The sequence below is a fragment of the Corvus brachyrhynchos genome, unplaced genomic scaffold (assembly GCF_000691975.1).
Source record: "Corvus brachyrhynchos isolate BGI_N302 unplaced genomic scaffold, ASM69197v1 scaffold3, whole genome shotgun sequence".
In the NCBI taxonomy this organism is placed as follows: domain Eukaryota; kingdom Metazoa; phylum Chordata; class Aves; order Passeriformes; family Corvidae; genus Corvus; species Corvus brachyrhynchos.
Genome location: NW_008237619.1, coordinates 9,609,836 through 9,632,707, shown reverse-complemented (window position 1 = coordinate 9,632,707; position 22,872 = coordinate 9,609,836). Strand labels below are relative to the sequence as shown.

The following is a 22,872-nucleotide window of genomic DNA, read 5'->3' as shown; positions in this document are numbered from 1 at the left end:
CAGCTTTCCTGCTTTCCTGATGGTTCATGCTCCTTCCAGGCTTGTCCCTTGGCTTCTAATGCCACTGTTGGGTGGCAGGCTGTGCTCCAGCTGTATTGTTGGCCCAAGACAGAATGTCCTGAACCTGCCAACCAGGGTTGGTTGGCATTTATGTCTCAAAAGGGAGGCCAGGATGTAGTTACAGTCTCTTAAATTATGACCAATAAATGTCAGTCCCGTTCATTACTCATCTTGCAACTGAAGTTTCTTGAATTAATTCCAGCCGTAATCACAGTATATCTCTATTTATAGAAAGCTGGGACATCTCACAATATTTAGGCATTCTCTCTGGAGGATACACCTTTCTGTAAGAGCTGGTAATTAGTAAAGCTAAAAGGCTCCAAAAGAATATCACTTACTTGGTTTGAATGCCCTTAAAATTCAGGGGTGCAGGGGAGTGTGTTTGGATCTGGACCCCTTCTCATAATCACCTAGAAGTGCTACTGTGCTCTCAGGAGCTTCAGTTTTTTTATTAATTTGGATCATTTCTAGTAATTGGTAATGTACAGAATAATTTTCAGTTTTGATTACCCTTATAATTGTTAAGACTATTATCAATTAGCATTCAGTTCATCAGACTATTGAGTGGAGTCTAATCCATTTATTTTATTAATAGTATCCAATGACCTTATAAATCTGCAATGTTAAGTACTCCAGGGTGTGCAGGTTGGGCACCATGGTACTATGCTGTACTCTTTTGCAGAAGAGGCCAGTCATTTATATTAATTCAGATTGAAATCATCAGGATGTAAACCACAATGGTTTTAATCTGACCATTGTTCTCCTTGTATCATTCCACCTTCTGTCTGCCCACAGCTTTAGGAGTAAGGCATTCAGTGGTGGATTTATAAATAATTTAACAAAAGGTCACCTAGGTTTGGAAGGGTAGACATATAGAAACAAGTGTCAGTTGCTGATTTGCTGACAGTAAAATTGCAGCCATTTGGTTTCATGTGAGAGTGAAATCACCTGCTGAGCAAATGCAAGGAGGGCATCACCTGCTCCTTTGTGCCTGAGAAGAGTGGTGAAGCTGGGACACAGTACAGGAATGATGGGGAACTGAGGCAAGGGGGCTTTTAGAAGCTGGACCAAAGTTTACCTCCAGCAGGGATGCTTCACTGTCTTCCCTAGAACTGGGGACACCTTTCACCTTACCTAGTGTTAAAATTTTAATTCTTGGCTTGTTATGTTGGAGAAGTCAGACTGGCATCTTGCAACAACTTGGATGCACAGGCTGAGATGATTCTGTCAGAATGGAGGCTTTGCCTGATCAACGGTGAAAAACTGTGGCTTTAACCCTTCCTGCTGTTTGCATTTCCAGTGGAAAACCCAGAAGAATTTCAAGGCCTGCATAGAATTTTGAGGACTGACAACCAGAACAGAAAATTGATGTTTAATATTGACTGTTAAAATTGCAGTCAAAGTCATGATAGGGATGCAACCAGTCCTGCCTAAAGCACATCACTGGCAAATGGCCTTTCCCTTGTATCCTAAATTCCACTCAGAATACCAGCTAGAAGAGATAAAACCCTAAGGAAAGGACAAATGGAGCAAGGAAAAAAAGATCTCCCCCCAAAATAACTGAAGAACTGAAGCCAGCTGAAATCTCCATGAAGTAAACAGAAGTTGGATAACTTCAGAGAGTAGTTAGCAGAGTTAATATGTGAAGCAGTACTTGAAGCTCGCTCTTATATGGTAAAACTGGATATGCAGCAAAAAGAACCCTCCATTATGATGCTAGTGCACAAGATTCTGTAGAAGACAAAAAAAAAAGACAAATTAGTGAAAAATGACCCCCAATGACTCATAGGAACTTTTAGCAAATCTTCTTTTAAAGCTCAGTTAATTCTTACTTATATTCATTGTTTTCTTCCTTTCAGTGGTATGGTTCCACAAATCAGGAAGAGATACTATGAGACAATGCCTTATCTTGTAGAATTTCATTACTCTTTCATCAGGGTGTGACTGTCAAGAGGAGTCTGAAATGTATCACAGTATTTTACCATTGTTCTGAACTGAGAAATAAGGGATTGTTCTAAACTGAACTACGTTCTTAGAGGTGTCTGTCATAGACTGTAGAACTTTAGAGCTTCCTTCCTTTCTAACTGTGGAGGTGCCTAAAGCCCTCAGATAATTACACTTAAAACTGTAAAATCCCCGTCACATTAAAAGGCTGCATACTGGCATGCCTAGATGATCCTTAGTTTTATAACCCTTAATCAGCTCAATACACAGACAAATAAAATACTAATTGAGCCAAGCAGGAGAGTGAAATAATATCATCCTGACCCTCTCTGTTTATGATGCTCATGGAGAGGAGGGAAGAGCTGTGGTTGAAGCTTTACATCAAGCATTGTCAATAAGGCCAAAGTATTTTATGCCCATTTTGCATATCTTCAGTAACATGATCAGCTGCAAGCTGATGGTTAAGACAGTTACCAGGAGCCACAAAGGAGGAAGACCAGGATCTAGGAAAAGGGCAGGACAAGTCAGGATGTACTGATGTAAGATCGTTCTTTCAAGTCATCCTGGCTTATTTACAAAGGTGAAGGAAATAATCTCTGAACCATAAGCTTTGAATGCTTTGAAGACTCATGAGGGCTGGATGAGGTGTCAGAAGGCTGAAAACAAGCAGAAGATAAGAAATTGCAGACTACCTGGTTTAACTTCATTCCTGGGGAAAAAAAAAAAAAGGTGGAAATAATCAAATAAAGGAGATTATTAGGAGCCAGCACAGATCTGTCAAGAACAGATCACGTCAAACTAATTTAGCTTTCTTCTGTAACAAGCCTTGTGGATACAGAGGAAGTAGTTGTCATACCTTGTCATTTGTAAGGATTTTGACATTATCTCACAGTCTTTTATCATAAATGAAGCAAAGAAACATGTTCCAAAGGAAAGCATTACAGCAGGGATGCAGAACTGGTGTAGATAATTTTACTCAATGAGCAATTCTCACTGATTTCCTGTTGCAACGGAAGACTATTGAGCAGGTTGCCACAAGCTTCTGCTGTGGCCTGCTAGTGCTTCATATTTTCATTAAATACATTGTACTTTATATTACAATTTTAACCTGGATAGCTGTCTAGAGGAAGTGTTTTATAAAATCTGCAGATGGCATAGACCAGGTATAGGCTGGGGGAAACAGCTATAATTCAAGAAAAGCTTGTCAAACCAGCGACCTGGTTTGAACAGCATCAGAGTGAATGTGAAGTGCTCTCTCTGGGAATGATTCCTAAATTGCAGCCAGTTGTGCATGGGAGACCACAGGCTGTCCTTCAGGAGGGAAGACAGGGTCTCTAGAGGACCACAAGTTCAGTCTTAGTCTAGAACGTTGTCCTGTTGCCAGGAAGGGAAACAGCATCCTACCAGGCTGTGCAAGTAGGAGCACAGGCTGCAGACACATCTCAGAAGCCTTCAGCTCTGATGTGCACATTTAGGACTCAGCTGAAATGTCCTGCCTTAGTCTCATACTGCACTCTAAGGAGGTATGGTCCAGCGAGAGGATGTGCAGACTGGGATAGTGAGAATTGCTTGAGGTCAAAGGAGAAAAGACTGAAATAATTAGGGTTGTTTGATCTAAGAGGAATAAGGCCAGAAGTGGTCCAGATGCTAGTCTAGCAAGTACAAGAAAATAGGAGTAATCTGTTCTTGCTGCCCCTGATGTATAAAACTAGGAGTAATGGTCTTTAATGGGATGTCCAAAAAGAATGTGATGCACTGGGATATATTGAGTAAACTGTGGAAGCTCCAGTCACTGAAGGGCTGTAAGAAGTACCTCTGGACCAGAGGATGGACTAAATGGTCTCTTGTGCTCTTCCAACACTATTTCATATGATTATTATAAAATATTCACCAAATCAGAAACTGGACCCAGCCTGTCCTCTTGCAGATGTGTGCTTAAGCAGTAGGATATAAAGTGATATTTACTTCTGTATGCTCTCTGTCTCTGGCCTGATGCTTATTTAATTCTTCCATGAGAAAAGCCAAGGAGCTTAAGGAAGAAAAGCTGGGAGCAGCTTGCTCTAAAAAGTCATTTGTAGGAGGGAGGTAAGGCTTGAGATCTTTTCAGGTACAGTAGAGAGTTGAATCAACATCTTCAAAAATTTAGGGAAGCTAGTGTGTCCACTGAGATAGTGAACAAATACCTATCTACTGCACGCTGTCAGAGAGGAACTAGAGTTGTTTCATTCAGTGCAGAGACTCTGGGTTTGGAATCCAAACCGGAAGGTACCTGCCCAATAACCAGAGAAAGGTGTCTAAACCCAGACTGTTTAGATGTCACTCTGTCTTCAGCATTTGTTATAGGCAGGTTCAAAAGGCATTCACTTGGTGTGTTATGGTACTGAGGTGCCCAGTTCTACCCATATTTTCTAGTGGACTTAAGACTATGGCATCAGCAAGACATCTCACCTTCTTCCTAGACTTAGCTCCAACATCCATCTCCTGAACCCAGACATCTGCTGGAACTCCACACTGAAGTGCCCTTTTCATCATCTTCACAAGAGAATTATTACAAGGGATTTATCAAATGGTGGCTTCTTCTACCTGCCTGACATGAATTGTCTCAAAGCATTTCTATGGCAGTCACTCAGAAATTGCCAACCAGAGTGCTGTACTCCTACTAGAAGTCACCTTCAGTGCTTAATCCCCTCTGCTGCCATTATGATGTGTCCTAGTGGTTGCTGAGAATACAGAATAAAACATACTGAGATAGAATATTCACCTTCACTGGATATATTCTCTTGCAGGAGAAGAGCTAGTGCTGCATGGGAATACAGAAGAACTAAAGCTGATCTGTGGTATCTTCCAATATCTCATGCTAAATCCATACAACCCTCGGGAAGATACCCTTTGTTTATTCCTAAGTCTTTTCACAACACAAGAGGGGGAACAAGACACCCTGCCTATAGTCAGGATTACCCAACTTCTGGCAGATGAGATAAATTGCGATAGTCAAAGACAATCTTTTCATCTACATTAAACTTTATTGAGCTTTTCCTGTTTGGACAAGAATTTTCTTGGTAGGGGTCTTCTTCAAATAGGCACTGTGGTTTTTTAATTTATTTGTCTGTTGAGATTAGAGGAATAAAGCTTTGAAAGTGCAAAGAATTTTGCAACCATTTAATAGGTAACAGTTGCACCTTTATAATACAAAGGAGAATGTTATGATTTCAAATGATGACATTTCCTATTTTCTCCCTTTTTAGTTTACATTTTAAAAAGAAGATTAAACACCTTTATTAAGCATACATTTAGTTTTCAAAGTCAAACACTTAGAATGCAGAAAATTAATTAAAAGGGTTGCCTATCCATCTTTAATTTGTCTTCTCTCATGAATAGACATAAAAATGTGGCTCTTAATTATAAGATCAAACACTAGTGCCTTTTTTTTCCAAAGGATCCCTGTCTCATTCAGTGCATGGAATGGAATATACTTCGGGACTGAATGAGTTTTGCCATAAACGAAGCTGATTTCTATAGGTCTCCTGTTTCATTTACTGCCAGTGATGAAGGTTATGTATTGAATTGGGCAGGGGGCTGTTCAAAAACAGCAGAATGGTCTCATATTTTGGCAATTGAATACTGCCCTGAAGAATTAGGCTTTTTCCTGCCTTTTGTCACAAGTTCCTCCGTGATATGAAAAGACCACATAAATGAGGTTTTCCATGGGTGGCCACTAATTGGTGTGTTCTCATTTTCTGGGTTCTCAGTTTGAGACACCTGGGGTCTGACTTGCAGAAGTGCAGAGCTGTTATTGTACGGAGGTTTGCTGTCAACACACACAGAGCTGGGGAAATACTAATCCAAGGCATCACAAATTAGGGACCCAAAATTCATCGTTGCTCTGGCCATTTTGACCTTAGCTGCTTTTTGTTTGATTTTAGTGTGTGCAAAATAGAGATAACAACCCTACCTATCTCCGTTGGTTCCATGGCTACCATTATCCATCCTGAAGCAATCAGATATTCTGGCAAAATAGCACCACAGAAAAAGACCATGAGGAAATCAGTATTCAGTGATGGGTTTGAGTGGTGTGTGGCAAATAAGGCACTTTGGTGTGCTTGAAATTAGGATAACAGGAAAATACTGAATTGCTACCCACTCTGTGAGCTCGTCTGTCCTTTGTAGTCGCTGAGGTGGGAGGGACACTTTCAAGGAAAAAAAGATACAATAAAGACTATTGAAAGGCATCTGTGCAAGGAAGTCAAAGTGGGGTTTCAGAGGTAATCTCCATTTTACATTTTCCTCTTCCACTTTTAACGTGTGCCCAGAAAGATGCTTGTAAGGCAGGCTTTTTATGTAATACATGAGTCACATTACTTTTGACTTGTGCCTGTGAATGATGGGTTGCAAAATAATTGGGAAAAAATGGGCCAAAGGTGTTATCACTGAAACTAGTACTACACTTTTCATTGATGCTGGAGGATGTCAGCTTAGATCCTTAACAAACCAATCCTGGAACACTCTTGTTATTATTCCATTTGTATGTGAGGAAACTGAGGCACAGAAGAAAGTGGAATAATCTGCTGCAGTAATTCTGTCTGTTTTCTCTGTAGACAACCAACAGATTTTAAACTAGCATTCACATTCCTTGGAAGGAATTAATGTAGAAAGGACAGAAGAAAGATAGGTTTGTCCCTCCCTTCCTCCCTTCTCCTCACCTGGAATAAGTAGTTTGATTAATGAAAATAATTTGTTTGCTTTATTTGCCAGTTGTTTTTTATTTGTGTCTGCGGGACATGTATCTGCCTGTGGGACTCTGTGGGAGGATCTCGTAAGGAAGAACTGACCATGAAGTAGTGGAAGCAAGCAGGTCTGTGCTATCCTAGGTCTTGTATTCTGAGCTTGTGCTGTGCTCATGAAGTTCAGGCTCTTGGTTGCTGCCCTGGAGGATCTCCAGGTGGGGAGGGTGTGCTTGCAACAGGGTCTGGATCATAAGCTCCACAGGAGGATGGGCTTAAGAAAGAGATCAGAGCCTTCAAACTGCACTTAACAGGGAGCCTAAGAAGAGGCAAGAACCTTGGTGGTACACTGTCATACACTTTTATCGATGAGACCCTTCTCCGTACTCTGAATATGCTGTTGCTATTGTGGACACCATGAATATTTGCATTGCCTTTCTTAAATCTCTGGTGTATAAGATGGGAGACAGTTTTCTGGTCAGGCACAGGTGGGGAATTTTTCCTGCCGTGGTTACATGTGCTGGCTGTTGCTGAGCTGTTGTGTTGCCTCCTAAGTGTCTATGTCCATAAATTATCCCCAGAAGAAAATTTACTTCTCCAAGAGGTGCACAAAGCAGCCTAACATGCTCAAGGGAGAGTTTTTCTTAGGAGAGACTGAAATGGAAATACAGAAGTCCCAGTACAAAAATTCATTAATCTTGTTGGGGGAGGGGGGGGGGAAAGAAACTCTTGGGCTCTGTGTAAGCATGGAAGAAGAGTAGTGACTATGTCTGTTGTCCTGAAATGTGCCAGCATGGCATTACACTGTAAACACACCAAATCTAATCCCTGGTCATGGTTTGAAGCCTATGCCTTATGAGGACACCTTGTCTTTTATTTGAGGACCTTCTGCTGAGATTTCCTCTGTGGTAGCTTAAGAGACTGTCCTCCTGCTCCTCTGGAGTTAAATCTCTGTCTGCCAGGACTGGTGCAAAGCTGATAGTCAGGACAGAGTGATCAGAAGAGAGATTTCATGCAGGCAGTGTTGGTGGCCAAAAGAGACGTTCTTGTTGGCAGGTCTGGAGGAAGGACACTGTCCCTCTGCCACTTCACAATGGAAGTGGAGAGGCTGTCAGGGTAGGGAAGAAAGCGACCTTGTTGCCAAATGAAAATGTGGTTGTCTCTCTGGGCCTAACCTGATGCATGTTTTCCAGGAAGGCAGTGGAAATGTAGATCTTCTGTTAGCTTTTGTGAGATGGTGGGGATTTTATGGTCCCTGCTACTCCCAAAGCATATGGGATTTTGGTCTAACTTTGCAGCAACCCTTGTGGAAATATGCACTGCCTCAGCACAGGAATGGAGGGGGTGGCAGAAAACGCACCGGACTAGGTCAGGAGATAATTTTAGTGGAAATATCTGTGACCATGGGGCTTCACTGGCTTCTTATCCCTCTAGAAGGAGAAGAACTGACCACAGCAGATAATACTGTACCTTGTATTACAACTTCCACCTGCTCTGGAACTTCATGAAGGGGCTTTACTAAACTAAGGTCAGCCTTCCCATCTCACAAAGTGCAGTAAGGGCCCCATTGGCAGGGGGGCCTTTGCTTCTCTTCTGTGGTTTTGACCTGTCCCTGCAGAGGGCAAAATGTGCTTCTTGTTGCTCTGCTTTGCTAAATCCATCCAGTTCCATCTTTCACGTACGATTCATTTTCTCTCAGCTTCACACAGTATGGTATCATCGATGCTGATATCCCCAACCTGGAATTTTTCAACTTGTCTTGGGTACTTGCCTCTAAGCTCTTCTTGCTGTCAGGTGCAGCAGACAGCAGAGGATGCCGAGTACCTCTAAGGGGTACCATACAAAGCAATTCTGCTGTTTGGAAATCCATCTGTGAAAGCTGAGCAGCACAGAAATGCCTGGAGAAGTTAATCAGAATTGGAAATAGGCACAGTTTTTAAAGAAAACACAAGCTTCAAGTACTGTGATGTAAGCAGGAGGTCATTTTACTGCCAGTGGCAGTGAAATAGTGCTCAGTTATACAGAGCATGGAAAGTGCTAAACAGGATTTCTGCCATTCCTTTGCTCCACTTTTATCAACGCCCTGTGCTTCTGCCCTGCAGCAGCCCTGCTATTCCAGCTCTGATATTCCAGGGTAGCTCTGGAGCTGACAACAACTAGGCAAGGGTATAGCTGATCCTTTGAACAAAGTAATTCTCTGTTCAGTAGCTTTTTTGTACATATTAAATGATTAAATCTTCAGGGGGCTTTTCCCTGATGCACTAATTGTGCATTCATTAAATTGCCAGATAAGATGTACTTTCTATTAATTTATTTTTTGCTAAGAAAAGCCCTTCATTTTCCACTGATAATCCTGCCTCACCTAATTCAAGGATGGACAACCTGTGGCTTTGGACCCAGAGGTAGATACTGAGCGATTGACATATAACTCCCACAATGGAATCACAGAATCATTTAGGTGGCAAAAGACCTTTAGGATCATCGAGTCCAGCCTTTGTCCAATCAGCACCTTGTCAACTAAACCATGGCACTGAGTGCCACATCCAGTCATTTCTTGAACACCTCCAGGGGTGGTGACTCCACCACCTTTCTGGACACCCCATTTCAATGCGTGGCATCCCCTTCTGTGAAAAAATTCCTCCTCACGTCAAACCTGAACCTCCCCTGGCACAGCTTGGGGTTATGGATATATATTGTATTACTGCCAGCACACTGCTGATGATAGGACTGCTTTTTTATCAGTATCTCCATGTAGGAAGAAGTTCCCAGGGTCTTCTGAGGCCACTAGCTTCCTACAAGCACTGGGACTCAGCTGGGCACCCAGCCTTATCCCATCCCACACTGGATGCTGGCACCCTGGGGAGCCATTGCTTGTTTCTGCCTGGGAGCTGCTTGTTGAAAAAGCCCTCACCTTGCCTAAGGTACTGGATAGGAGGTTGACACCTCTTGGAAATTGAAAGGTGTTTTGGGTTTTTTGTAAGATACTGATGAAGCCAAGAGGTTTGAGCTCCCATGATGTAGTTAATTACATTTTAAAAAGTGAAATTTGGGTAAGAGTTGCATTATCCCACATTATTGGGAGTGGAAATAGACTTCAGCAGCAATACGAGCTAATATATGTGTGATAAAGACCACAGAGAAACTGTGTTAGAAGAAAGTTATTAAAGATGCTAAAGCAAGTATAAAAAAAATAAACCAACACTGGAAATGTAGTTGCCTGTGCAACCTCAGTATGGTCTCCTCTTGTGAATGCATTTCAGTACACTTCTAATAACAGGAACACATTTTTCTTTTCAGGGATTCTGACTGCATTCGGGTCACAGAATGGAGAGTGCTCACTTAATGAGCAGTTATTCAATATTTTGAATTCTCATAATAAGTCAGTGTGTGATCCCACATAATATTCAAACCTTGTTCTGAAATCAGAAATACTAATTTTCTCCTGAGCTGTCTTGTGATTCTGAGCACATCCCTAACATCATTTAGTAAATCTTTGCAACACCCATGTGAGATAACTGAGTATTTTTTCTCCATTTTTTCAGGTGGACAGCTGAGGCACAAAGAGTTTGGTCAGCAGGATGCCCTAGTTTTATGTCCTGAATTTCAGAAACAGGGCCTGACCTTTATTCATAGTTTTTGTTTTCAATTGCACATCTCTGAAAGCATCTCCCATTACTGTCAGCTGCAGCTCTGAGTGCTCGGCACTGCTCCAAATCAGACTCAAGGTGTTTGAAGTCAGCTACTCAGAGATGCAGAACTTGTCAATAGGAATGACCCCATGATAAGCATGGGCCAAGATAACCGAGGAATCAGCAGCAAAGGTGGGGCAGGGGTGTAGGACAGCCATCTGGCTGCCCCTGGGATCCTCTGTTCTCCTTTGCCAAACTTTTCCCTCCTGCATTTTAACTTTCCGACTTCCAACTGCAAAAACTAGGACCAAGATTTTAGTGTAATCCCTTTATACCCCAGAGTTTCCTAAGCTCCAAATATCCAGATTTCCTACTAACGCTTTAAGTCTTCTTTAAGCTACTTTGTTTTACTTTGCAATCTCGCAGCAGATATTTACAAGCCTTTTTCCAAACAGTGGAAGGGTGGTATTAGGTAATTTACAGAAGTGTCCTAACAAATAAGATTTATATAGGCAGGAGCCTAGTAGGATTTCCAGAGAGCCTTGGTGTCTAATTTGCACTGGTTTCAATAGGATTAAGGCAATGAGGTATTTGTTAAGATCCCAGCATTCCTTCCTTAAAACCTGGCCCTTTAATTCTTCTTTCAGCCAAGTTTATAGGGAACCACTAGAGCTAAAGCATAGAAATGTATACTAAAATGTTAATAATTCATGGTAAAGTTCTGTGAGAGTACAATCTGTAAAGCAGGCGTCTTGGGGGAACGTGTTATATTTTCTTCAGGCTTCAAAATAATTGCTTCTGCAACCAAAGGAAATTACATGTAGAAAGTTTTTTCTCTGCTTTGCACTGAAATCAAAGTCTTAGTCACCTGAAAGCCCCAATAGGTGCAATTCTACATGAGTGTCCTCAGATATTCTAAGAATCAGGCAGATTCCAAAACCTTGGTGTCTGGTTTGAGAGAGTACAGAAAGTGATTGTACATTCATAACGCATTCTTTCTGGAAAGGATCAAATGAGTCTCACTGAATTTAATCTGTTTGAAAGTATTCTCTATCTGGGGTTCATTTCTGATTTAATTTCAGAAGGATTTAGTGAATTCATTATGCAAACTGACAGGCAGTGTATTTGTTGCAATTTGCTCACTTACTCCACTATGTTTATCCATATGTGTGTGTTTGTGACATGCAGTTTGTGATAGTTGTACAACGTGATTTCCCCTCTCTGACTGGGAAGGAAGGGAAAAAAAGAGTTCCCCCCCCCAAAAAAAAACCAAAATCAAAACCCACCACACTCCTGGGCTAAAATTTTAGATAGATAATCATTCACTGTAATGCAATTTGCATGATTTGTGCCTATTTTCCTGACTGAGGGACCAGTTAATCTGAACAGTATAGTACAATAAATGACATGGCCTGGCCACATAATGTAGACATTTGCCTACCATAATCTGGGTTGTTTGAGCAGACCTACGATTTGCTTGACTCCAAAGGTGTGCCTTATGAAGGACTTGGTATTTTTATTGTTAACAGGTCAGTAAATTGATCTGGCAAGAACCAACCTTGTCCTGTGATTTCCTGAAGAAACAGAATTATGTCTTTCTACCAAGAAATAGCACTATATTTTAGGTGGTGCTAGGAGAAAACAAGCTGGCTGCTGTAGTATCTGAATTGTTTTTCTCTGTAAACCAGTGTGCTCCCTATGCCCTTTCAACACACTCTCATTGTCTTGTCTGCCATTGCTTGTTTCATTGCTTCCTTTCCCACACCACAAGGGAGATCCATCCATAGGATGTAGAAATAATAATGGTTGTCAGCATTATAAATCCTTATGCGTTTCGGTTTTTCTTACAGTGGGCACCTCTTCCTTCATCTGGAAGGAAGGACGATAGGAGTCCTGATGGAAACTCTTGGAAACCACCAAAGAGGGTTTGACATTCTTCCACTCCCTCTTACTTTTCCTGGCTGCTCCAGCTGCTTGACATCCTCAGAAAACTCATAAATGTGCTGAATAGCATTAGAGGGGAGCTGACAGGAAATGGAGCAGTCAGGACAGTGTTTACCAACCTGTGTGGATTGCTAACTATCTATAGGACGTGGCCATTCAGAAGTTCCTTTAAGCTATTTTTTTCCTTTCTTTTTCCCCAAATCCTTAGCTATTTTCAGCTCCACCTATTTTAATGGCTGTAGCTTTTCCTCCTGCCTTTGGGAGTCTGATCCACACATTGATTTATTTTGAGCTATATTGCTAATTACTATTTTTGTAAGTATAGTGTTTCATTATTCATTAAAGCTGGGGAGACATTTTAGTAATTTCTCCGTAGAACAAATGTAATTTAGTAATCAAGTAAGATATCTGGTTAGGGCTTAAGAGGGCTAGGAGGAGTGATCTGACAAAGAAGGATGGTATGACAAGTGAGAGCTATTGATATGTGGAGGGGTGTTACTAAGAAAGCAGAAACAAACTAAAGCATAGACAAGATACAGGGGGCTGGCTGAAACTCTGGGAGCAATTCTTTATTTCACCAAAGGAATAAACTGCCACAGGAACCCAGAAAGCCATTTTTGGAGCAAATGTCCAAATACTGGTCAAAACCACTCCTGCAGGGTGGATGAACAGAATCAGCCCTGCTGCACTGTACAGGGAGGGTCTAGAGGACCCTGGAGATTTTCAGTTATTTCCTCTTTAGTGTGTGACAAAGCTGGTCAGTGTGAACTGGCCCTTACTAAGAGAAGAGGAAACACTGCCCATTTTCTGGTATTAGATCATCTGTGCAAACTTATCAGTGCTTTCTGTCTGGTTTTGCATGGGTTCCTGAGGGAAGAAGGTTCCTATTCCAGAAACCCATACATCCTTCTCAGGAAGAAAACTGTATTTCCATATCGAACCTGCAGCAGAGTAGAAAGAAGTGGAAGTAGCTCTGTGCACTGTGCCTTCCCAGCCATCCTAGGAGTCCTTACCAGGGTCCCTTTTCCCTCAGCTTCTCTGCCAGGGGGTCACTAAGTAAAGTCCCCCACAGGCTGGGCTTCAGGGGTGTCTGGATGTACAGTTCTGCTACAGATGTACCAGATGCAGAGTCATCCAAACTGTGTGCCTGGGGAAGAGACGTTACAATATGCAGTGCTTTGAGGCTACTGACACGCTTCTTGATTGAAGAATGGAAAAAACCTAGAAGACCTGATGACCAACATATTAAATACCTATTGAAGCCCTATTTTAATAACAACTTTAAAATGGGAAGCCCAGGGGGTGAAAGAATTGAAATAAATAACAGTTGTCCTGCAGCAGGAAGATCAGGAGAAGATCTGGATGACTATTTGAATGTGGCTGTGATATACTAGCCCTTGTAAGTGGTGGATCCAAAGACTTGTGGCTTTTTCCCTCGCACATCTATTCAGCATGTTCCCTTTGGCTGGGGGTCTTTATAGCACTAAAGTAGCAGGGTCCACAAAGGGTTTTTTGCAGCAGGCACTGCAGGCTTGCCTCCCCCTTCCCCCTTTTCAATAGGGTTGAATACAGTAAAGGAGCAAAGTAGGAAATAAAATGGCTCAAAGCCACATGTGCATTTCCCATAGCTCAGTGCCAGGGTCTAGAAAAAGTGACTAAGCCCTGGGGCTACTGAGTCTCATGTTCAGGATCTTCCCAGTCAAAACCATGCCTGTACTCTGGTGACAATCTCACCTGAAGAGGGGAGAGGGGTGCCACTCAGGAGTGACAGTTGCAATCACAGGCCTGATTCATCAGTTTTACAGACCTTGGGAAGCACTGGAGTTACACAAACTGGGCAGCCAAGCCCAGATTGTTGGGTGAAAGAAGCTGTGTCATACACGTCCCCTCTGGAGACTTTTTCAGGTTCTGGCAGACACTTAAGCCCCCTTTCAGGATGTTCTCATCCTCCACTGACAGGAGGAAGTAGGTAAGATAACTTAAATATTAAATATTGCACAATACTTTACTGAGTTACACACCGTGCATTTGAGGTTCTTGCAGCACTACAAATACTAATTTAATTATGTTCAGAGTCCTTCTGGAACTTAACAATGTTTCCAGTGGAGCAGCAGACCACAGAGGTCTGGTAAAAATTATCCCTAATAAAATGTCATTGGAATCAATGAAATGAAACTCCACTTTCATCATCTGACATTGCTTTTGGCACTGGACTTCAAATAAGATTTTAGTACAACCATTTGTTAATAAGTTGTACAAACTTTGGGATAGAAGGAATAGAAAAAGATGGTCTGGGTCTTCTCACTCTTTTCTGTAAGTCAGCAGTATACAAGAGCTCTTGGTGGGACCAGTGACCTGTCTCCTGTATTTGATATCTCAAGAGTAGGTCTAACTCTTCCTGTTCTCACCTGTACTGGTGCCTAAGCAGGGAGGAGATACGGATCTCTCTCCTTCTTTCTCTGCTGGTACTGTAAACACGTATGAGAAATGAAAAGTAAATGTAGGCCAAGAATAATTTCCCATAAGGTTTTCTATAAGGTCCCTGACATCCAAGGCATGGAGTTGCTGTGAAGAATTCAGATAAGAGGGGTCCATGTCTTACCCACTGCTTGTGTTGAATTCATACACAGGCTGTCACAACAGTCCTATCAGACACCCTGTAGAAGATCTGTGGGGCAAATGTCAACACCAGTGGTACAACTGAAGTAAAGGTGGGTGGAGACAATGGCCAGGGCAAGCCAGAGGATGCAATCTCTGGGTCAGTCAAGCCCCAATGGGCATGAAGATCCACAACACAAATTAATAAACTGAGCATCCATGAAGATCAGATCCATCACTCAACACCCTCATTCTCTGCCTTCCAGCAGCTAGGCTGACACCCTGTCCTAGTGAAGTTGAGGCTGGTGTTAACAGGGTCAGGAAATCCCATGAAGGGATACCCCAGTAGGGCTAATCCTGACTGGTAAGGAGAGGCCATGTCAGTGAGACCTGTTGAATCCATCAGAACCAGAAGCTGAGAAAAAGCCAGCTGCCCCAGTGAGAAGATAGAGTCTATACCAGTAGGTAGAAGCCTTTGCAATGGATTGCTGTGGTAATGGGGATACAATATCATGGTGGACACTGAGTTCAGCTCTGCAGTGGGGTTGTGGGATTGGTCTATTTGGAACAAAAGCTGAAGAGGCTATGAGAGAGGATGTCTTAGACAGAGCTGTTTTAAAGGCAGTTTATCAAATTGCATAGATCTGCAACTCTGATTTTTTGGGTTTTGCTAAGAGCAGCTCTGATGACTTGAAAGATTGTATGGTGCTCCTCAGGGAATGGGGAAGCTGTTGGCTAAATGTGATGCTTGAGTCTAGGCTCTTGTTCAAGACTTGAAAAACAAAAGGCAAAGGTCTGACCAGGAGGTTAACAGAACAGTAAGAAGGGCAATACTTACTTTACTGGCCTTGCAAGATCCCAGTCAAGAATCCCGGTTGCTGCCTTCTTCAGCTCACCCTATAATTTCAGCTGGGATATACACCTTTGTCCCTCCTGAAGTTTAATTGCTGTGTGTGACTGAAGGCACAGGTGGCAGCCACAGGGTTTCACCCCGGCCATAGCTGCAGTTCAGGAGGAGAAACACCTTTTCTTCTTTGTGAAGGTGCTAGGTATAAAGCAGTGGTGGTAGCACAAAGGGCCAGTCCTGCCTGACTAACCTCGAGGTTTTCTCTGAGGGAGTGACTACACCAATGAATAGGGGAAGGGCTCCAGATGTCACCATCTGGACTTCTGCAAGGCCTTCAACATGATTCCCAATGACATCCTTCTCTCTAAACTGGGGAGAGAGATTTGATGGGAGGACTCTTTGGTGGGTGAGGAATTGGTTGGACAGTTGCCTCCAGAGGGTAGCGGTCAACAACTTGGAGTCCCTGTAGACACTGATGACAAGTGGTGACCTTTAGGGGTCCATATGGGGACCAGTGCTATTTAATGTCTTCCTCAGTGACATAGACAGTGCACCATCAGCATGTTTGCAGATCGACAGGCCTGAAGGATGGGATGCCTTGTGTTCCTATGGAGGAAGCAGGACATAAGCTGCTGCTTCCTGTGGAAGTCATTCTGGAAACCCTGCATAAGCCTGGACTCTGGGGAATCTCAGCAGCTGTCTGCCCAAGATCTCAGGGGAGCAAGCCTGAGCAGTAAATTAGCCTCTGTGCCCTGGGTGCAGCTAGATCAGAAACAAATGTGTCCAGCTTTCATGGGGGCAGGCACTCTGAGCCACTAGAGGCTAATAACAATTCCCTGAAAAATTTTGTGGAGTCCAAAACTAAGCAAGCGAGGAGAAAAAAAAGAAAGTGAGAGACAAAAGGTAGGAACGGAGAGACATTGATAATTCTGTGTTTCATTACCTGCTCATGGTCAGCAGACCATGGATTCAGAGTCTGAAGGTGCTACTTCAAAATAATCCACAGAGCAGCAACCATCCTTGCCCAATCTGCCCCAAACACAACCATGCAAACCACACAGTTGGAGCTTAAAAAGATAAAATTTCTCTTTAGTCCAGTGGCATGCAAGCTTGCATTTCTATCTAAGCACATCTGCATCAAAAATCGGCTGTTCTTTGAATGGACTTTTCTAATCAAAGCATAATTCAAGGGAAATTTTTCACCTGATTCTTTTGCTGAATTTCTTCAGTGTGGGCTGTTTTGGGAATACATTTACACGGTCAGCTTGGATACCTTCCTGCTTCCTTTCTAGGCTTTGATCCCTTGATCTGAACACCTGCTGACTGGTTCCTTCTGGAGTGACACAAGTATTTCCCTCCAGAAAAGACACTAGACACAACTGACAGTACAGTATGCACCAGCATCCAACCTCAAGCAAGAACATAGATGCTGATTGTGCCAAACACTCAAGACCTTTGACACAGTCTCCACAGACCTTGTGCCGTGGAGTGCCCTCATGCACTTAGGCCACACCCCAGGGTATACACACACCCTTGGCATGAACTATAGAAGCGCCACCTTAGCAAGTTCCACCCCATTCCTGTCTCTGAGACTCTGGGTGCTTTAAATTGAAAGATGAGTGAGCGCAGCCTGTGCCCCACAATCACCAAAGTGCTCCACAGAGCCCAGAACAGACCCAAGGCAAGTGTTTTTCCCTGTGAGCTTCTCTGCTCTGGAGATCATGAACACCATCCTGAACATCATCCACTTTCATCCCGTTCAGGGGCAAGGCTCTACTGTCTTTCACCCAGCCTGCAAAGGCAACGTAAGCAGTACTGAGTGCCTTTTTCCATCTAACTTCTGGAGCTGTTGGAGCTTCAGGGTGGTAGAGGATTGACCACCAGCTTGAGAGAAACAAGGTGACAAACAGAAGGGAAGTCACAGAACAGGAGGGGAGAGTATGGATTTATTAAGAAGGCTCACTAGAAATATCTAAATAGGTCTAGCTTAGATTATCTTCTACCTCTCTTTTCAGTCACTGTACACGAGTGAATAACACCCAACCATCTGCCTGTTATTTTCTTATTTTAATCTAGGCACCAGAAAATAGAGGGGAAGTTTCCTACATGTGAGAGAATCTTGTAGAGGAAAGGGTGGCAACTCCATTGTTAGAGGATTTGAAACTGGAGAGCTGAAACCCTGCTAGTTACACCCTGGGGAACAATCCTGCTTAGGCCTTCAGAGGGATGAATTAACCTTTTCTTTCTCAAGGGTGTTTTACCCACCATCACCGAAGTCATCCTGGGAAAATAAAGGAACTCTATTTGTTTCCTCACCTTGAAGACAGGTTGTGCTGACAGGTGCCATCCTCTAGCCAGGTGTCTTCACACCATTTAACTGGGTTAAAAAAAGCTGTTCTATGTGCTAAATTGCTTCCTCACTTCACAAGGCGTGAAAGCCTTTTCTCCCTTTCACGTGTCCGTGCTCCACTCCTTCTGGGGAGACAGCTGGTCTTTTTTTTAATACATTCTGCTCCTTAAATGCCATCTCTGAGACAAATCAGGTCATGTGGAGCCAGGCCCATGAAAAACACTGAGGACTCAATCCTGGGAAATCACTGGGAGCTTAAATTTCTGTGAGTCTAGGCCCAAGTGACCTTGAGTAACATCAGTATGAACATACATTGAGTTCTAGTCGAGAACAGAGCATGGGCTGAGAGGCATCTTAACCCCACAAATAGCACAGGTGTTTGGGTGATTCAGCACTAGTTCACCTAAACAGCTGAAGGAAAAGTTTCCACACATACTTTAGCACAGGTGTCATGAGACAGGAATGACTTTTGGCCTTTGTTCTTTGCGTGGAGAACACAGTTGTTGGGGTTTTTTTGTTGGTTTTTTTCCTAATATAATAATAATAATAATAATAATCAGGTATCATATTTCCCTTGGGTGAAATGGGTGAAGTGGGTTATTGATCCATAGTGGTTCTATGGATGTCCAGGCTCTGGACAGTATTGATGCTTTGTCTGGTGAAAGGTGTGCGAGTCCTAAATCTCGGCTTCCAGCACGCAGATTTCAGAATACTGGGAGATGGCCATGTGTATTGAAGGGGTCTGGGATTTGGTGTCACGTTTAAGAGGAGCTCCTAACTAGGGATAGAAAGGAGCAGGGTACCAGGGTGACGGCTGAGCTCATAGCATGGCTATAGCATACAGCAGCCTGATCCTAGGATGAACATTAAGGTGGGTGATACATGCCATATATTGGAGGGCAGAGAAACACCAGGAAAAGGAGAGCTAGAGAGAGAGGCAGAGGAAGCTGTGTAATATTCAAACACCTTTCAGTGAAACAGTAAGTTCTTTCTTGGTCTCTCCATCCCAGCATTCAAAATACAAAACTATGTGATTACTTTTCCAAGGAGAGGCAATGAGGTGCGCCATGAGAGACAAGTGAACTAACAGCAAGCAAGGACCAAAGCACTCAGTCCTCTCCTTTCTTTGCCAATATGTGGCTGAAAACATGTGGAATAACTAGAAAACACCTAGTTTCTCCATTTCTCCTTTCCTGAAATACCAGCGTAGGAGACATTTAAAAGGGTCTGGAGGTTGTACTAATACTTCCTTAATTCTTTGCCATAATTTGACCCCTCTGTAAGCTGTGAGTTTGAAGATGGAAGTTGCAAAAGTGGCCAGAGATTAGAAATCTTCTTGTCATGGCTCCAGGAAATTTCTACATTCCTAGTACCTAAGAGCTAACCTCTGCCCCATCTGTGTCTTAAACATTAATTTCTTGTCTCCTGCTCTCTCAGCTACGTGATAGCAGGGAAAGCCTCACTTACAGGAACAGTCTGCCTGGGAAGGGATGTCCTAGAAACCTGGAGGTGTGGCAGACAAGCAGATGGGGATGGTGAGAGGATCATCCCTCTAGGACTAGAAAGATGCTGTGGGCTGTGTGGATAGAGACATAAAAGTGTGTTTCATAAAGGCAAAGCTTTACACACTGGCTTCCTTGGGTATGTGAGGACGGTCTGAATAAAAAAATGGACTTGTTTGACTATGTTGTGTTATATGTCCATTTAGCTCTGCATCCACCTGCCTCAGTTATGTCCTGCCATTACAGCATCCATGATTTGTTTAACACTAAATGAAACAGCACATTTGCTCTGTAGCATCCATGATTTGTTTAACACTAAATGAAACAGAGCACATTTGCTCTGTGTAAAATGGCAATACATTGCATGTAACCTAACAGTATCGTGAATATGTCAGTATTAGGTATTAGTATGAGTTTGCTTTACACATAAATGTGTAAATGAAGGGGAGGGGGCAATGGAATACTAATATCTGAAACCAATCCCTACCAGACCTGATGCCTGGCTGGGAGCTCTAGATTCCATGCAAACACTAGTAATAATAGCCACTTTATTCTAGCCACAATACTACAGCCAAGATGTCATGAACACTTGGGAGATAGATAAGACAGACAGATTTCTTGTTTTCCACTGAGATGGTTTTGAATGCATCCTGGCAGGGCTGACTCACCCTTTTAGCTTTCCAAGGAAGACAAATTGCTTTCCAGGAGCTTCTGCTGTATACAGGTTATTTTTGAGTGCTTCCTTAATTAAGGTTTATCTGCTGTGCACATAATCCACAGGTGAAAAGCCCTTGGGGCTTTTTTTTTGTGTGAACAGAAGTTTTCCCCTGAACAACTTGTTTCTCACCCAACCCATTGTTATACAACATGTACCACATACTTTATGGATACCATGTCCTACCCCAGAAGTACCTGCAGGCCAGTAGCCTGAAAAAAAAGTGCTTTCAAATGCCTGGGATGCTTTACTGGGGAAGGACTGAATAGAAACAGGATTCCTGAGGGCCACAGTTGGCAAAGACAAACTATTAGTACATTTCTTTCATCCACAATCTTGAACTCCACCTCTGCCCCAGTCTCATGTTTCTTATCTTTTGTATCTGAAATTATGCTGAAAGCACCCTACTGGAAATACATTTTGCAGTTGCACAATTTGGGATCTGGCAAGGACTCAAATGGATGTCACCCCAGCTGGGAGAAGAAGACAATGATGTCACTGGAATAAGGGAGCCTTTTAGCTTTGCCATGCTGTAGGTGCAGGTGAGAGGTTTTGGTCTGACCTCCCTGGAGAGATGTGCTCTCCCATCCCCTGCCAGGCTGACTGGCAGTCACAGCTCTCTGTGAGGGCTTCTGTCAAAATAGCACAAGAGCTGACCCTGTGGCTCCCTGTGCCCTGGACTCTGGCTAGCAGAGGGAAGGAGATAAACCTTTACAGGGCTGCATAGCTCAGGTAACAGGACAGCTCCTCTGGAGTTGGAGAGCTGGGCGTGCAGCAGTCCACGACCTGTAATAGCCGTCTTGGTTGGTGTAGGAGGTATGTGGGATGAAAGAGCAACAAGGCCAGTGGCAAGAAAGGTCTCCCTTCAGTCAATGTTTTTCATCTTGTCCAGGGATTAACAATTTTGTCACATTCACTAATGGTTTTGCAGGAATCAGGCATGGGGACTGGACCCTTAGGGCCTTGTAGTTATGTCTAAATTGTCCTTCCAGTCTCCCAGTCTTGCTGCTTCTCCTTGGGGAGAAGGAGTCAAAGCTACAGCATCTAAGTGTAATACAGTGCTGTTACCAGTCTATCTTCATGTTGCTGTGGCTACAGTGTAATGCTGGCATACCCAAGATCTCCTTAAACCAGATAGTTCAGGTATTAGCAGTTAGGTTGCCACAGCAACACAGTACTTACTGCAAGCTGCAAAACTTGTCTAAGGAACAGGATGGATGAGCCTGTGTGGAGCTCTGCACTACCCTGGCAAGTTAAACATACTTCCAATTTGTTTCCACCTCCTTGTGCTGAAGTAGGCTGAAAAGCTTCCCCCAGATGCTGAAAAACAGTGTTGAGTTAGCTGTGCAAGACACACATGAGTGGTGGCAGCCTGCTGGTGCCTACATTGTCTTTACACATAACCATCACCTGCTCTCTGACAAGCTGAGACAAACATGAAAGCCCATTTTCCATCCTGCGTCATTTAATGCACTTGGGGAAGTGTAGACATAATGCTCAGCTGTGCCCCTGTGATTGGTGCAGCAACCATTTTGTCCCTGGGCAAAAAAATTGGAGCACAAAAATTCCTTCTGCAGAATTCTGTGTATTAATGCCATTTACATATTCATTCACAGCCTTTCTCACTCCCTACATAAGCATCCTGGCACTTAGTGTTCCTCCCATCTCACTTCCTGCTGTATACGGACCCATCCACATCCCTGCACAGATGTGTGGGGTGGCTCTTCTCCTTGATGGTTTGGGGCTGCTCACTCCTTGGCCACCATACCCACTTAAAGAATGATGGGCACCAGTGCTAGGGTGAGGGATCACTGGGGACCCAGTGGGACATAGTGGGTACCACCCGTGGCATGGCAGTGGACACGCGACTGGTTCCCTGGCCAAGCATCTCTTCCACAGGTGTGCTCGACCCACTCTTGTGCTGTGGAAATGATCATTTCCAGTCTCCCACATTCCCGGGGAGTGTGGCTGCTGTGGCCACTCTTCTTTCCCCGTCTCCACAGGCACGATGTTTCCGGTGGCATATCTGCATGTTGCAGTGGCTTCTTCTCCCTTCTTTCTGCCACACTTTTACTGAATGTCCCCTCTCTCTGCTCTTCTGGTCAGAAGCCTTTCCCCAGATGGCACATCACAGTTTCAATGGCCAAAGGAGTGGTTCTCTCTTCCTACCCAGGAGTAAATGCTTCTATCTTTCCCAGTCAGCTTGCTTCCTTTGTTTTGTGACCTGAGCCAGTGATGGAAACCAGGTGCAGACAGCAAAGAGACCAGTGGCTCTGCTTCCAAGTAGGTCTTTTGAATGCTTCCCAATGGGACTATTAATAGAACAGTGTCCTTTCATCAATATGCAGCTGAGCTGTTACTTGCCCAAGGGCTGCTAAATTATTGGGGTGAAGTGTGATCTGTCCTGTAGATGCAGTGAAGGTTTATAAGCTGAGCATTATCTCTCTGCAGCAGACCAGCGTGAGGCACAGGCTCTGTTTTGGTCCCATTTAAGACATTAATTCACAATTTAAGTCTAAAAAACATGGGGAATGCCTGTTCTTTGTTATAAGGCTGAATTCC

The 22,872-nt window shown here is 43.3% G+C and overlaps 1 protein-coding gene across 1 annotated transcript in view; it reads left to right on the top strand.

The window, feature by feature from the left end:
• GAP43 (growth associated protein 43) overlaps positions 1–22,872 on the top strand; it is a 58,020-nt gene that overhangs the window by 6,811 nt on the left and 28,337 nt on the right. The window lies entirely within an intron of this gene.